General features: G+C 41.8%; 1 pseudogene; it reads right to left on the bottom strand.

The window, feature by feature from the left end:
• Positions 1-5034: 5034 nt before the first annotated feature.
• On the bottom strand, positions 5035-5867 carry LOC118836728 (annotated as a pseudogene).
• Between the last annotated feature and the right edge of the window lie 11553 nt (positions 5868-17420).

Here is a 17420-nt window from a genome sequence, read left to right as displayed (position 1 = left end):
AAGAATGGTATGAAGCATTTGGTATCAGATTGAGTGCCGGGTATGCAGAACATTAATCAAAGATAAATTTGGATTGTTACCTCCTTTCTGGACCCTAGTGTCCACATCTGAAAAATGAGGTGGCTGGTCTAGCTCATCCATAGTGCCCTTTCTAACTCGTTCTATGGCACAGACCTAAAGCAGTGGGGGAGGGGGTATCTCGGAGGTCATCTAGTCCAACCACCTCATTTGGAGAAAATGAGAACAGAAAAGTTCAATGACTTACCTGTTGTCATGCAGTATGTAGTAAGGCTGGAAGGTAAACCCGTTGCCTTTTCCCTTCCAATGCTAACGTTCTGTGAATGATGAGAAGTGGGGCTGTGGAGCAGGGTGGGGATGGGGGTGCTGGGAAGAATTTGTGGCCCCCCTGTGCCCAGGAACTGTAGGACAAGCCACCCCTTAGGAGGAAGGGATGGGCAGAACATAACTTCTTGCCCCATCCAGCAATGAAGCTCAGAGGAAGTGGGGAGGTTTGGGGAGCTTAGATGCAAAACTGTCCCCTGCTTCACCACTTCTTTCCAGTGTAGGTCTGCTGCAAAAGAAGTGGTGACATCCCATCCCACTCCCCAGGACTTCTGCCTAGTTTGCATATATCTTGTATGCACTTTTTTTTTTATGCACACATGCATGCACTTGGAAGTGCTGGGTAACGGAGAACAGCATTGAGTGTTAAGATTGGGCATGGCCCATATCGATTGATAGAAGCCCAACAAAAATATGGAAGAGGCATGCCTTTGTGATTGGTAAAAGTGTTGAGGCAAATTAAATTTAAAAATGTGTCTCAGTACTTTCCCACACTCCAGAGAAGCAGTTAAACATTTACCAGGCCTGCTTTCCTCACATTTTTGGCAGGCTTCTATCAGTCATTTAAGTATAGGCATTGGGGATAAAAATACAAAAAAACAAAACAACCCCTATTCTCAAGAAGCTCACATAAAAATAAATACAGCATGAACATAAAGGGGCTAATAGCAGAGTAGTTAAATGCAAAGTAGTTTGAGAGGGAGGGCACTAACCGTTGGATGATCAATAGAGGTGTCAAGCAGAAGATAATTCCTGAACTGCATATTCCAATGAAGAGAAGGACTCTACGAGCTAGAATTGGGAGGGAGTGTATTCCAGGCATGGGACTTAGTCAATGCAAAGGCACTGAGATAGGGGTGGGGAGGCGCAACGTCCTCTGTGGGGAAAAGGAAGAAAGCCAGTTCCCTTATCACCCAGTGAGCAAAGGGAGACATTTCCTAGAACTGACTTTTGACTCCTGAACTTAAGCTTCACCAGCTCTAGTGGAAAGGGTAGGCACTGCCATGGCTAGAACTTAATTAGCAAGGTCTCCCTTAGCACTGGTCATGTGGATGGATTCATGTCCCAGTCTGATGCTAAAGTTTGGGGACATATACAGGACTTCAAAGAAGAATTAGAGGAGCCATTCGATGCTAAGAGCAATAGGTTTTAATTTGGCACATCTTAGGAAAGGCATCTTAAGACAGGGGGTGCGGTGGATAGATTGCTGTGCCTGAAGTCAGGGAGACTCATCTTCCTGAGTACAAATCCAGCTACAGACACTTACTGTGTGACCCTGGGCAAGTCACTTCACCCTGCTTACCTTAGTTTCCTCATCTGTAAGATGAGCTGGAAAAGGAAATGGTACACCACTCCAGTATCTCTGACAAGAAAACCTCAAACGGGGTCTCAAAGAGTTAAACATGACTGAAATGACCCGACAACAACAAGGAAAGGCTACATGGCTTATCTGCAGCTACACAAGGCTAGGAGCACAGAGGAGAAGAGTACCTCCACCCCCCATACTAGGGCAGCACTTCCCTGCCACATCAGGCAGAAGCTGACATCTCTAAAATAGGACGGGAAGTATGGAAAAGGGATCCAACTAGGTTGATTCATAACTAGGGCACCAAGGCCCTAAAATTGTAGGGCCATCCTTCGGCAACTTTGAAAAACAGAGCATAGCGTGTTTCTTCTACTGTGTGGCTCCTGTGTACATCCATTCTTTCACCCTCTTCTCTTTCTTTCATCATCCTCTTAACTTCCCTCCCTCCCCATTCATGGGTAGATCTTCTGGATCCATCATTCCATATATCTGGGAAGGTCAGGGTCTTGCTCAGGTATGTATCTTGTGTTTCACATCTCTGATGTCACTGGTAGTGGGGCACCAATACACAAGGCAACATAGGAAATGGAAGTTTCTGTCATGGAAGTTTTCAGGGATAAAATAATCCAAAAAAGGGGAGGAATGCTAGGCGTAAGAAGGGTGTATGGATAGAGCAGAGACAGCCAGTCCCAAAGAAGGTAAGGACCAGAAACCAGAGAGGTTTTCTGTACTGCCATAACCCATCATGGACCAGTTTGGCTGACTGTTATTTCCTTAAGGATGCAGAGTGGCAGAGTGGATGGTGTGCTGGTTCTGGAGGCAAAGAACCTGGGTTTATCATCTGATGCTGACTACCTGGGTCACCTTGAGTAATTCACATAACTTCTTCAGCCTCAGTTTCCTGAACTGCACAATGAGAGGAACATACGATGATGGCCTCTAAGGCCCCTTCCTTAGAGTATAAATCCATGATATTTGGCCTTTTATCTCTCACACCTCTTCTTCCTTCATTAACTTGATCCGACTCAGTGAAGGTACCCAATTCATTCCCCTATCTAGTCCGATCCCTTTGTTCTACAGATGAGGAAACTAGAGGTGAAGGGTCTTGCCCAAGTCACATGGCTAGTAAGAGTTCCTCCAGCTCAAGTCTAAGGCCCTGCCACTAAGTGCTGAGCAGCCAGTCCCACTGCTCAGGCAGTACATGTTGTTTCAATCTCAGTTCTTTTTCTAAGATCCCCTAAACCAGGGGTGGGAAACCTGTAGCCTCGAGGCCACATGTGGCCTTCTAGATCCTCGGGTACAGCCCATCTTTTATAGAATAGCTCCTTTATTAAGGGAATTTCTTCTGTGAGGCTTGGATTCAGTCAAAGGGCCACGTTTGAGGATCTAGAGGGTCCCATGTGGCTTTGAGGCCGCAGGTTCCCCACCTTTGCCCTAAACACTAGGGCCAATCTGGTGGGGTTCATACATTTTAAGATATGGTCAGTTGTTTTGTTCAGTCATTTTTCAGTAATATCCTCCTCTCCATGACCCCATTTGCAGTTTTCTTGGCAAAGATACCAGATTAGTTTGCCGTGTCCTTCTCTTGCTCTTTTTAGAGATGAGTAAACAGAGGCAAATGGGATTAAGTGATTTGCCTAGGCTCACACAGCAAGTAAGTGTATGAGACTAGATTTGAATTTAGGAAGATGAGTCTTCCTGACTGCTGGCCTAGTACTCTATCCAATGTACCACCTAGCTGCCCAAAAACAGATAAGAAAACTGAGGCAAACAGGGTTAAGTGACTTTCCCAGGGTCAGACAGCTAGTAAGTATCTAAGGTCACATTTGAACTCAGGTCTATCCTGACTCCAGGCCTGGCACTCTAACCACTGCACCACCTAGCTCCCCCTAAAGATACAGGTCACTGCACCTTTGATTCCTCTTCTCGTCATTGCCTTCACTAGTCAAGAGCTAGAATGCTCTTCACCCTCCTTTTGGGTTCCAATGAGGAACCTGAGGTGAATGTCCTCTTCAGCTTCTATGTTTGCATAGTGGTTGTCCAGGTTCCCTCAACTATTTGAATATGGTTAGTGGAGGGGCATTTGATCTCCAGGGCCTGTAAAAGATCAGATACAGGTCCCCCGGCACTCTCTACTAGATATCTCCATTTTTCTGTGCTAGATTTTGGTGGCATACTCTAAAAATGGTTCTAAATCTTTCCTCCTGAAGGAATCTGACTGTACTCGGAGCCATAACTCACAGTTTGTGATCCTGAAACCAGACAGTTCTGGGGAAAGGACTCAGCTTAGGGTCAAAAAAGGAGGAAGAGGATGACACTATGAATTTTCTACACCGCCTAAGGCCTAGCGTGTATGAGAATGGTGCTGATGAGAAGCAATTGAAGCCACTGGCAGTTATGATGATCAGCTTCCTCTATCTGTCAGCAACGAAATGTCCCTGGAAAGATGGGCTCATGCAGCAAGGCAGGCTCCGAGACTAGTATTGTGGCCTCAGGTAGATTACAAGAAAACATCACAGCTATTTTCAGGGAAATGTGATCCATACCACTTGAAGGAAGGAAGCCACTGAAGAAGGAAGCACACCCCTGGACACAGAGAAAGAGTATTGTGAGATAATCCCCAAAGTAGGGGGTTGGAAGGGATAGAGGAATAAACATGCCTCTATTTACCTTCTGAATTGCTTGCTCTAGTGCAAAACCCCAGTGGCCCTGGGCTGTTATGGTATGGATCACATTTCCATGAAAATAGCCATAAGGTTTTGTTGTGATCCACCTGAGGCTATAATGCTAGTTTCAGAGCCTGCCTTACTGCATGAGCCCATCTTTCCAGGGACATTTCGTTGCTGACAGTTAGAGAAAGGGTCTTATAGCCAAGTATTCCTGCCACAATCTCCATAGTCCATCCTTCATTCCCTAGAGAGAATTTCATTTATTTTGATTGTTTTAGACTGTTCTTTGTATTTATTGTTTTACTGAAGATCATCACAACTTGCCAAATAGTCAGCTGTGCAAAACAGTATATATAATGCTTAAGTACAAATGGGAGACATGATTTTAAAAAATACTTTAATATAAATTTATAGTCCTACAAAAAAGCATTTAAACTAGATGCTCTAAGTTTATCTGCCTCCTTGGATCCACACTAAGTGGTTTTTTTCCCCCCAAATCAATAGAATCAATATATGGAATCATCCTCAGCGCCATTATGTGAATCATGGCTCACAATAAATGAATCCCTTTTTCTAAGAGCTTTTTCTGGCTTCTCTATCTGGCCTGGATAAAAAGACAAGAAGAATTTCTTGAAGGTCAGTGATCCAAAATGGTTGGTATGGTTATGTATTCTACGTGATCTATAGTCACTGTTTCCATTTTTAGTTAGGATGAACTTAGATTACTTTCTTCAATTTGCTGTACAGGACAAACACAAAAGCTCCACCCATGCCTCGAAGAACATTGGACCAGGCACCCTGGAAGAAAGCTTTGCTACCCTCGTCTTTAGCAATCTTCTTCCAGCAGTAACACATGACAATGGTTCCTTTGCGCCCAGACTGCATCATCATCTGCTCCCTTACCCACATCAAAAGGATAGGAGACAGTCAGTTACTATTTGTGCGATCAGCCAACTGATCACATTATGAGCGTTTGGGGGATCTGGGAGCCTACCTTCTGCTGTGTCATAAATTCCAAAGTAAGCTGCTCCAGAGATAATAATGCCCTCCACTGAGACATGGAAACCTCAATACAAGCCAAGAATTCCATCACACTTGGTAACTCTCCCAAGTCTTTGAATTCTCTGTCGGTGCCAGAGTTCCCAACGTCAGCTGCTAAGCAAAATCCAAGGAAGAGACAAAGCAGGGAGAAGAGGCTCCAGCTGCACCACCAGAAGATTACCAGCAAAATATCTCCCCAACTGTGTGTACTTGTCCACTCCTCCCCAAAACACCTGCTTATACTTCTCCCTAAAGGCAAAGTTAAGGGCCTGGGTGGGGAAAGATCTGGTGACATTTGCTAAGTTACATGACATTTGTTCCTTCAGAAGTCGGACTGTATTATCCATCATGCCTTTGTACTACTACTTATCAGCAGCGATTTGTTTGCTTGCATGCTGCAGTTGCAATGGTAGTCTAACTCTGGAGGGGGCTCCCAAAGTCTTGGAGATAGCTGCAGTGATGCCACCTGCCAGGAAGCCCTTAACAAAGAAGAGGGCCTGTTCTGTCATGGTTACAGAGAGGGCAGATGGTGAAGTTGGAGGCAGAGAGCCAATATGAGAGGGCCAAAAGCCAGAAAACACATTGCTGCCTGCACAGCCCCTTGCCACAGGGGGTTAAAAAGGATTTCATCTTTTTAATGCAATGAAGGGTGTCTATGTGTTGTAGCTCCCAGGGAGGCAGGATAGATACATCTCTAGTATGTCCTCTCCCTACACTTCTCCAAGGGAGACTTTCATTCCTAGAAGAAAGGGGAAGAGGATTCCCCCCCCCCCGCCACCAACCAGGTTCGGGCTAGAAGCTGGCCCTTCTACGTTCCTCTGAAAGAGGGGATACCAGGTTAGAATTATATGCATTTTCTCCTTTAAATATTATTAGTCTAGGCTGGGGATATAATTTTGAGGTTCAATCTAAACTCCTGATCTCTATTAATCAGTGGAAAAAAGAGGGACTCAAGCTCTATGTAGAGCTCTATGACTCCCTTTCCACCAAATACCAGTTACACAATGAACATACACAGAAAATAGCAAAGAAACCCTTTATCCAAGTCAATAGCAAAACAAAAATCAATGAAAGTATACATAGGAGAATATAGACTAGGCAATAAAGAGAGAGGGAGCTCTCCTTGGGAGTGAGCTATCTCAGTTCAACCAAAAGAGAGATTCTCAGATATCACCTAAGGGGGAAATTCCCTTAGTCTTCAGCATAACAAGCTATGGACAGCGACTTAGCAGAGACCACCAGCTCCTCTCACATCAGCTTCTTCCCAAAGTCTTAATCTCCCATTAGCAACCTGAAGAGAGGTTGGTATCATCCATCTTCTTTGCTTTCTCTTTCTTTTTTCTTCCCTTCCTTTCTTCCTTTCTCTTTTTCTTTCTTCTCTCTCCTCTCTCCTCTCTCTCTTTCTTTTTCTTCCTTCCTTCCTTCCTTCTTTCCTTCCTCCCTCCCTTCCTTCCTTTTTTCCTTCCTTCCTTCCTTCCTTCCTTCCTTCCTTCCTTCCTTCCTTCCTTCCTTCCTTCCTTCCTTCCTTCTCTCTCTCTCTCTCTCTCTCTCTCTCTCTCTGTCTCTCTCTCTGTCTCTCTCTCTCTCTTTCTCTTTCTTCTCTTCCTTCCTTCCTTCCTTTCCTTCATTATCTTTCTTCCCCCTCCCTCTCTCTCCCCTCACCTCCACCCCACCCTAATGCAGGCACATGACACTGATCTCAATCAATGATTAGAGAGTGGGGCTCAGGTTACACATGGATTCCAAGTCTCAGAAAGGAGATTACCCCATCCCTGTGTATATCTCTAGGACTTTGGAAGTATCCCTAGCTTCACAGAGCTCATGTAGGGCAGTAGTTGCGGTCTTTCCTCTAGAACACCTTACCTTGCTGAAGAATTAATTCAGTGTTCCAAGTTTTCTTGTTAAGTCAAGGCATTGTCCTTTATTCTCGTAGCTGGAAGGGAAATCATACCTCAGATTAAACAAAAAGCAAGCACCACAGCCAGGTTCTCCACCACACTAAGGAATGCTGTTCATTTTTATAATTTTTTGTACTGCATTGAAAAGACTTAAGATAAATGAGGGGAACGCAGCATTGGGAGATAAATAAGAATAGTATGGAGCTGAGCTAGGTGGCTCAATGACTCAGTTTGTTGTTGGGACATTCTGGGGAAAAGTTAGCACTTTAACAGGAAGTGATTAGAGTGTGCTGGGCAGATGCTTTCCATTGTTCTACCTTAGTTTGTCATGGGATATGTCTTTTTTCATAGGCCTTCAGGGTAGGAATTTCTCTGCAGTACTGCCAAGCCCCAGAAGCACAACCCCTAATTAGGCCCCTAATCCTGATTCCATAACCAATATTCTTTACCCACCTGAGTCCAGATCTGCCCTCAGACTAGCTGTAAGTCACTTAACTTCTGTCTGCCCCAGTGTCCTCAATTGTATAATGGGGGTAATAACAAAATACCTACATCCCAGCGTTGTCATGAGGATCAAATGAGATAATATTTGTAAAGCCCTTAGCACACAGTAAATGCTTAATAAACGCTTACTCTTTTTCCTTCCCCATTCGGAGAGTCCAAGGCAGATAATAAAGTCTCAGCAATGGTACTTTTGTCATAACTCACTGATATCCCCAAAATGAACAAGCTGTTTCTGAAGGTCCCTCTCCATTTTTGTTTACCCGTCCTCAAATAACTAAGCAACTATTTTCATTGCTTACCCCCAACATGGAACATTTCAAGGCCTACTAGGTTCATGTCTTAGAACTTCCAAGTGACTGTCCAGACTTGGCTACAGTAAATACAGAAGGGCGGTGTATTACATTAAAATCCTGGACAGCCCCCTAAATGTAACCCTGTTAGAAAACAGCTCATGACACGAGAGGACCCCAGTGCATTTGGGGGGGATTTATCATCTATCTTATTACCCTCATATAGAAGATGTGGAAACTTCATTGTATGACACAACCTGGACATTGTACACACAAGCCCAGCGCTGAGGTATAATGCTGAGCAAGCCTGTGTCTTCTGAAACATTGGAGAAACCCTGAAGTGACTACTCTGCTCTTCTCAGATCTAAGACAGTCTCTGTCAAGGACATTATTGTTCAGTCGTTTCAGTCATGTCCAACTCTTTGAGACCCCGTTTGGGGTTTTCTTGGCAAAGATACTGGAGGGGGTTGCCATTTCCTTCGCCAGCTCATTTTACAGATGAAGAAACTGAGGCAAACGGAGGTAAGCAACTTGCCCAGGGTCCCACAGTAAGTGTTTGAGATCAAATTTGAACTCAGGTTTCCTGACTCCAGGCCCAGGGCTTTATGTACTGTGCCACCTAGCTGTCTGCCCAAGGATATTTGATTGCGACAACTTCTTCCCAAGTTCCCGGACAGTATGTTTTCTGCCCATGAAAGCCTAAAAGTTTAACAAAAGTACCCTCCCAATCTTCCCAAGTTCTTTTAAATGCAAGTGCTTATCCATATGAAAAATGCTCCAAATCATTTATAATGAGAGAAATAGAAATTAAAGCAATTCTGAAGTTCCACTTCACACTCATCAGATTGGCAAAGATGACAAAGAGGAATGTTGGAGGGATCGTGGGAAAATTAGGCACGCTAGTGCACTGTTGGAGTGCTATCAGTTGGTCTAGCCATTCTGGAAAGCAGTTTGCAACGATATCCCAGCTCAATTATGATTCAAAGGACTGATGATAAAGAGCGCTACCCATCTTCTGGCAGAGAAGCAATGGACTAATATGCAGAACGAAAATACATTTTTGGACACAAAAATATGCTAATTTGTTTTGCTTGGCTGTGCTTATTGGTTACAAGAGTTTTTTTTTCTTTTTCGTTTCCTCAGTGGGGGAGGATGAAAAAAATGCTTAACAATTGAAAAAAGTAAAATTTAACTAAAAAAAAATTCTTTGGGTCATTTCCCCTTTGCCACATCTAAGACACAGCAGATGAGCCTCCCACTGATAATACAAGGGAAAAAATTAAGTTCCTTCCATATAACAAGAACAACAGCAATAACTGGCATTTATAGAACATGTTAAGGCTGGCAAGATGGCTTGCTTTACAAAGATTATCTCACTTGAGATAGGTGCCACTGTCACTCCCACTCTGCAGGTGAGGAAGCTGAAGGAAAGAGAGGTTAAACCATGCAGTTCAATTGTCTGAAGTCAAACATAATCAAACTGAGGTCTGTCTTCCTGACTTCAAGTCCACCACTCCAAACACTGCGCCACCTAGCTGCCAATCAAGAAAAACTTCAATTATTAGAAGAGCTGTCCCAAAGGGCATGGTCAGTTTTTGGAGGTATATCGTGGGGCCCTTTTCAATAGACTAGATCTTTAGGCAGAGGCTGGATGATCACTTGTATTTTCAAGGAGAATGCTGTTCATGTAATTTGGACTAGATGCCCTCTGAGGGCCCTTCCTTTTACAGCAGAGAAAACTAGACCACAGAGAGGTGGAGTGATTTGCCCAAAGGGGCAAAGCTAGAACTCCAATCTCTTACCTCTCAGCCCTTTGCTCTTTCTATTCCTCTTGGGCAGATCTATTTGCTTTGTTCTGCTTATACTCTTTAGTTTCTGGGAACCTGGTGGAACAAAGTGTTTCAACTGTCACCTCAGTACAAAAGCCAATTTACCAAGGAATGAGAATAATCCAAGCGATCTCTACATTGATATAACTCATTGTTCCAAGAACTCAACCATGCCCTGTTTGTTCTAACCTCTCTCTGATTCAGAGAAGGAATACAGATTTATAAATGCCTCTCTTTCTACACCTGCAGGTAGCTCAGGCATGGAGAAACAAAATGTCTTCTTTCATGCCAGGGAAGCACACTCAAACATCCATTAGCCTACCCATCCATCTATTTATCAATCTAATCCAATAAGCAGTTTTGTCTTATCATGAACTTAATCACCAATGAATAAAAATGTCAATATGCCAAACAGAACAAGGAAAGGACTGAATGTGAACCCTTGAACTTCTTTTATGTACAATTTTCTTAAAAGTGTATATTAAATTTAGCATATATTAAATATTTAAAATATATAAAGGTGTATAAAATAAACAAATATATAATATAAAATATATCAAAAGTATAGATTAAATGTGCCATTGTACTCAGTAAAAAAACAAAAAGAAAACATAATTCCTGCCTTCAAGGAGCTTACATTTTACTAGTGGGTGTGACATGCAAACGAGTAAGTATATAAACATGACTATATATGACCATGAGGGGTGGGAGAGAGCATAAACAACCAAGTGGATTGGGAAGTCCTTCCTATGAGCTAAGCCTTATCTCTGAGCCTCTTCAATAACCAAAACTTTTGATTCTTTATACTCATCATGTTTTCTAGGTTGGCTGCCCTCCCCTGGATCCACTACAATTTGGCCATACAGCACTTGTCAATGGAAATGAATTTGTATGTAGGCTTTCCCACTTGGTCTATACAGGCACCAGCAAAACTTGTGAGCAAAGAGTCTCTCCCATCTGTCCTGTCCTCTCTATTCTGAGCCACCGCCCTAGTATAGGTCTTCATGACACCCTTCCTACCTTGTTGCAATAGCCTCCTGATACCTTTTTATACTTCCACTATGTTTATCTTCTAATCTATCCTTTATACCACTGAAAAAATAATCATTCTAATACCTTGATTTTGTCATGCCTTTCTTTTGCTCAATAATCTTCAATGGTTACCCATTACCTAATGAATAAAATTCAAAGTGCTTAGCCCAGCCTTTAAGGCCTTCTACAATTTCATGATACCTTGCCTTTCTAGAACTCAGGAGGGATGGGGTCCCTGATTAACCTGTACTCACCCTGTCCTAGGCTAGCAAACTCCCCCTTTCCTTCTTCCCTAATCCCTAATTTGTCTACTTAAGCAAAAAACAAGAGCTCATATTATCACTTCCTGATTTCCCATGCTCATCCAGTTCATTCCTACTCCTCTCCAGTTTCTATCTCCTCCCTTCCTTTCATTGTGCCTTCAGAATCTCTCTCTGCTCCCCCCCTTTTTAAGCATTAACAAAATCCTCTTCACTCTAGATCTCTTCCTTTCTCACTCTTTCCAAATACTTGTACTTTGGGAAACTTTGTTCTCTCCAGAAGACACTTTATCCCCAGCCACCTTTTCTAGGTCTGATGGTTTCTTCTTTCATGTCCTGACACAGGGAGCCAGTAAGAGGAATCCTCTTTGCTCTTTGCTTCTCATTGCCTCCATGTCTTTGTGTACACTGTTCTTTACTTGTTTGATAACTGACAACATGCAATAATAGAAAGAGCTGGACATGGAGTTAGGATGCTTGGAAAGTGGAAAAGTACTGAATTAGCAGGGGGAAGAAAGTCTGCAAGGGAAGTTTGCTAGAGAAGGTGAGCTTTGAGCTGGATATTGAGGAATGCATTGATTTTGTATCGGTGGTTCATAGCGGATTAAAAACATTTCAGAAATGCCGTATGTAGGGAGTGTGTGTATGTGTGTGTGTGTATGTGTGTGTGTTTTCCATGTAGTCAGAGGTACCCAAAATGGGTGATACTGCCCCCTGGGGGGTATTGGAATGATGGGGGAGAAATGGTAGTCGCTTCAGGTGCAACTGGGAGGTGCTGAATAAAAATAAGGGGGTGGTTGAAGCATAAGGAAAGAAGATAAGAAAATCTTGAAAAGCCATCTGTACATTTTTCATCTGTTGTTTAAGAGAATTAAAGTTGTAGTGATTACATTATTTTCCAAATAAGCACACAAAATTCAAGATATAACCAGTCAGTGGTCAAGTCCGCCAACAGATCTTAACAAGCAAGTGTTGGTCGGCAAATGTGTCACTCATTGTCCAGCATGCATCAGCAGGAGTATGTGCATGTAATGACTTGTTTACAATATGATACTATACAGTTACATGATGCAGTACTGCATCATCTAAATTTCAATGCAGGAAAAAATACACAAATTTACAATAAATTATTAAATTTAAGATATGTCATTTAAAAAATTTTATATTTTTTTGAAATGATGCAAATTAAAAAAAAACTGTTGAAGGGTTAAAGAAAGTAGATTTCCGGGGGGGGGGGCGCTGAGTAATTTTTTTAAAGAGGAGGTAGGTCAAATAAGTTTGGTAACCTCTAATGTAGATTATGTGTGTCCACATGGGTCTATTTAGTTATAGCTTGCTGAGAGGCATGAGAGGATGTTTCTGCCCCTCTTTCTCTAAGAGAGACTGATTCCTTCCAGGAGAAGAACAGAAGTTTGGTGCCACAAGGCTAGCTGCACTGCTATCCTCAGAAACATGGGGTATTGGGCTAGAATTTTATCTATCTGCTCCCCTATGTATTGTTAACCTAAGGGAAATAATCTTTAGGGTCAAGCTGCACTCTTGATCACTCTTCCTTAATGGAGAGTGCCCCAAGCTATACATCTAAGGCTTGACTGCTTTCCCACTAAATGCTGACTACATTAAGATCATACGTAGTGAATAGCAAACAAACCCGTTTGTCAATGCCAATAACAAACAAAAATCAGAGAAGTTATATAGCTGAGAATATACTAGACAATATAAAGAATGAATGAGCTCTTCCACTGGGAGTGATATATCTCAAAGGGAGAAAGAGACAGAAGACAGACAGATAGAAAGGCAGAGACACAGAGAGAGACAGAGAGACAGAGAGAGTGTGTGTCAGAGTCCCAGATCTCACCCAGGGTGAAATTCCCTTAAGTCTCTAAAGTAGTCTCTGAAGTAGTAAGCTGGGGATAGAGACCAAGGTGGCAACTCTTCTACATACTGACTGTTTCTTTCATTTCAGAGCTGTCTTCCTGACATGAACATAGAATTTCTTGCCTACTTTCCTTGGACTCAAAGCCAGAAGACAAAGATCTTTACTCTCCTAAACTCTCCCTAAACTCTATTCCTCGTGCAGGTACATAGGAGGAGAGTCTTAGGCAGATGGGATCAAGATCACAGAGTTACACTTAAAAACATCATCAAAGAATGCTAAAGCAACGTAAGTTGTTGAAATGTGGATCGGGACACGAGACTTGCCAGCTGCTCTTACATCAGCTTCTTCCTAGAGTCTTACTCTCTCTTTAGCAACTTGAAGTGAGGTTGGCATTATCCTTCTCTCTCAAAGCTGGGAGCCAGAAGTCCTGATGAGACTCAAGAACCTGGATTTTTATCAACTTCCATGGATTAAATTATCATAGCTATGCTGACAATTCCCAGATCTATATGTCCAGCTCTAACTTCTTTTCTGAGCTCCAGTCTTGTATATCACCAACTACCTTTCAAATATTTTGAAGTGGTTGTCTGATTGGCATCTTAAACTCAACATGTTGGAAAAAAAAGTTCAGTATGTTTTTCTTCAAACTTACCTCCATTCCAAACTTCCCTATTACTCCCCACTATCCTCGCAGTGACCATGTTCACAGTTTAGGCATCCTTAACTCTTCATTCTCCATTACCTTACATAGCCAGTCAGCTGCCAAATCTTGTCATCTTCCCCACCCCCACAATTTCTATCAGATACACCTTTTTCTTTACTCACACAGCTGTCCCACTGTTCAGGCCCTAATCACCTCTGATTTGTTTCCCTGCCTTGTTTTTCCATTTTAATATAGTCCACTGTTGTTGTTCAGTTGTTCAGTCATGTCTGACTTTTCATGACCCCACGACACCATAGCATGCCAGGCCCTTTTATCCTCCACTACCTCTTGATTTTGTTTGTTTGTTTTGTTTTGTTGTTTGGAGCGGGGAAGGCAGGGCAATTGGGGTTAAGTTACTTTCCCAAGGTCACACAGCTAGTAAGCGTGTCAAGTGTCTGAGGCCAGATTTGAACTCAGGTCCTCCTGACTCCAGGGCCGGTGCTCTACTCAGTGCACCACCTAGCTGCCCCTCCACTACCTCTTGAAGTCTGTTCAAGTTCATGTTCATTGTTTCCATAACATTATCTATCCATCTCATCCAGTGCCATCTCCTTTTCCTTTGGCCTTCAATCTTTCCCAACATCAGGGTCTTTTCCAATGAGTCCTGTCTTCTCCTTATGTGACCAAAGTATTTAAGCTTCAGCTTCAGTATTTGACCTTGCAGTGAATAGCCTGAATTAATTTCTTTAAGTATTGACTGATTTGATCTCCTTGTTGTCCAAGAGACTTTTAAAAATCTTCTCCAGCATCACATTTGGAAAGTGTTGATTCTTCAGTGCTCAGCTTTCCTTATAGTCTAACTCTTACAACCATACATTGCTATTGGAAAAACCATAGCTTTGACTATACAGACCTTTATAAGCATCTTTGCTTTTTAGTATGTTGTCTAGATTTGCCATATCTTTCCCTCCAAGGAGCAGGTGTCTTTTAATTTTATGGCAGCAGTTGTAGTCTGCAGTGATCTTTGAGCCCAAGAATATAAAATCTGAAACTGCTTCTATTTCTTCTTCCTCTCTTTGCCAGGAAGTGATAGGACCAGTTGCTAAGATCTTAGGTTTTCTTTTTTCATGTTAAGCTTCAAGACAGCTTTTACACGCTCTTCTTTCACCCTCATGAAGAGGCTTCTTAATTCCTTTTCACTTTCTGCCATCAGAGTGATATCATCTGTATATGTAAGATTGTTGATATTTCTCTCAGCAACCTTATTTCCAGCTTTTGATTCATTCAGTCTCACATTTCACATGATATACTCTACATATAAGTTAAATAAATAAGGTGACAATATACAGCCTTGTCATATACCTTTCCCAATCTTAAACCAATCAGTTGTTTCGTGTCTAGTTCTAACTGTTGCTTCTGGGCTTGCATACTAGTTCCTTAGGAGACAACTAAGATGATCCTTGAACTCTTTGAACTCTTGCCAGATTTTGCTGTGATCCGCACAAAGGCTTTAGTGTAGTCAATGAAGTAGAAATAGATGTTTTTCTGGAACTCTCTTGCTTTCTTCATAATCCAGGGAATGTTGGCAATTTGGTCTCTAGTTCCTTTGCCTCTTCAAAAAAACAGCCTAATCTTCTGGTAAGTCTCAGTTCACATATTGCTAAAGCCTAGCTTGCAGAATCTTAAGGATAACCTTGCTGGCTTGTGAAATGAATGCCATTTTTTGATCATTTGAACATTCCTTGGCATTGCCCTTCTTTAGGACTGGGACATAAACTGATCTTTTCCAATCCAGTGGCCACTGCTATGTTTTCCAAATTTGCTGGCATATTGAGTCAGCACTTTAATAGCATACAGAGTTTTTAATAGTTCAGCTGGCATCTTATCACCTTCAATAGCCTTATTTTTAGTAATGCTTCCTAAAGTCCACTTGACTTCATTCTCCCAGATCTCTGGCTCTAGAGCATTGGTGATGTTAAGAGCTTTTCAGTATAATTCTTTTGTGCTCTCTTGCCACCTTTTCTTGAAGTCTTTTGCTTCAGTTAAATCCCTACCATTTTTGTCTTTTGTCACAGCCATTTTTGTATGAAACTTCCCTTTTTTGAAGAAATCTCTTATCTTCCTCACTCTTACTATTTTCTTCTATTTCTTTGCCTTGCTATTTAAGAAAACTTTCTTATCTCTCCCTGCTATTCTCTGGAATTCTGCATTCAGTTGGGTATATCTTTCCCTTTCTCGTTTCCTTTTTGCTTTCTTTCTTTCCTCAGCTCTTTCTAAAGCCTCACCAGACAGCCATTTTACTCTCTTGATCTTCTTTTTCTTTGGAATGTTTTTTGTTACTGCAAACCTCTGACAAAAGGTGATCCACTGGAGAAGGAAATGGCAAACCACACTAGTATCTTTGCCAAGAAAACTCTATGGTCAGCACTACAATGATAAAAGATATGACATTGGAAGATGAGCCCCTCAGATTGGAAGGTGTCCAACATGCTACTGGGGAAAAGCAGAGGGCAGCTACAAGTAGTTCCAGTACTAATAAAATGGCTGGGCCAAAGCCAAAAGGAAGATCAGCTACAGATGCATCTGATGACGAAAGGAAAATCTGATGCTGTAAAGATCGATATTGCATAGGAACCTGGAACATAAGATCTATGAACCAAGGTAAGCTGGATGTAGTCAAATAGGAGATGGAAAGATTAAACATTGTTATCTTGGGTGTCAGTGAATTTAAATGGATGGTGAATTTAATTCTGATGATCACTACATATATTATTGTGGGCAAGATTCCTTTAAAAGAAATGGAGTAGCACTCATAGTCAATAAAAGAGTAAGAAAAGCAGTATTGGGGTATCATCTCAAAAATGACCAAATGATATCTGTTCAGATCCAAGGCAAACCATTCAACATCACAGTAATAAAAGTCTCTGCTCCAGCCTATGATGCCAAACATGTCAAAGTTGCTCAGTTCTATGAAGACCCACAATAGTTGTTAGAAATAACACCAAAAAAAGATATCACATTCATCACAGGGGATTGGAATGCTAAAGTACGAAATCAAAAGATAATGAGAATAATAGGCAAGTTTGGCCTTAGAAAGGCCAAAAAAAAAAAGCAGGACAGAGACTAACAGAGTTTTGTCAAGACAACTCTGTGGTCATAACAAATACTCTTTTTCAACAACCCAAAAGGCCATTCTACACACGGACATCACCAGATGGTCAATACAGAAATCAGATTGATTGTATACTTTGCAGCCAAAGGTGGAGGAGCTCTATACAGTCAGTTAAAACAAGACTTGGAGCTGACTGTCGTTCAGATCATGAGCTTCTTATTACAAAATTCAGACTTAAATTGAAGAAAGTAGGGAAAACCATCAGACCATAAAGGTGTGACTTAAATAACATTCCATATGAATATGAAGTGGAAGTGATGAATAGACTTAAGGGATTAGTAGACAGAGTGCCTGAAGAATTATGAACCATATTGTATAGGAAGAAGCAACAAAAAACATTCCAAAGAAAAAGAAAAGCAAGAAAGCAAAACGGTTGTCTGATGAGGCTTTACAAATCTAGTCCACACAGATGCCAAATTAATTTTTTTTAATCATAAGCCTGACAATGTCACTCCCTTCCCTCCCCATGTTCCTCCCACTCAATAAATTCAGTGGCTCTCTGTTACCTCTAGAATTAAATAGAAGCCAGCACTGTTGGTATTTAAAACCCGATCC

The sequence above is a fragment of the Trichosurus vulpecula genome, chromosome 2 (genome assembly GCF_011100635.1).
Source record: "Trichosurus vulpecula isolate mTriVul1 chromosome 2, mTriVul1.pri, whole genome shotgun sequence".
NCBI classification, from domain to species: domain Eukaryota; kingdom Metazoa; phylum Chordata; class Mammalia; order Diprotodontia; family Phalangeridae; genus Trichosurus; species Trichosurus vulpecula.
The sequence above is the reverse complement of the archived record's forward strand: the minus strand, read 5'-3'. Positions and strand labels throughout refer to the sequence as shown.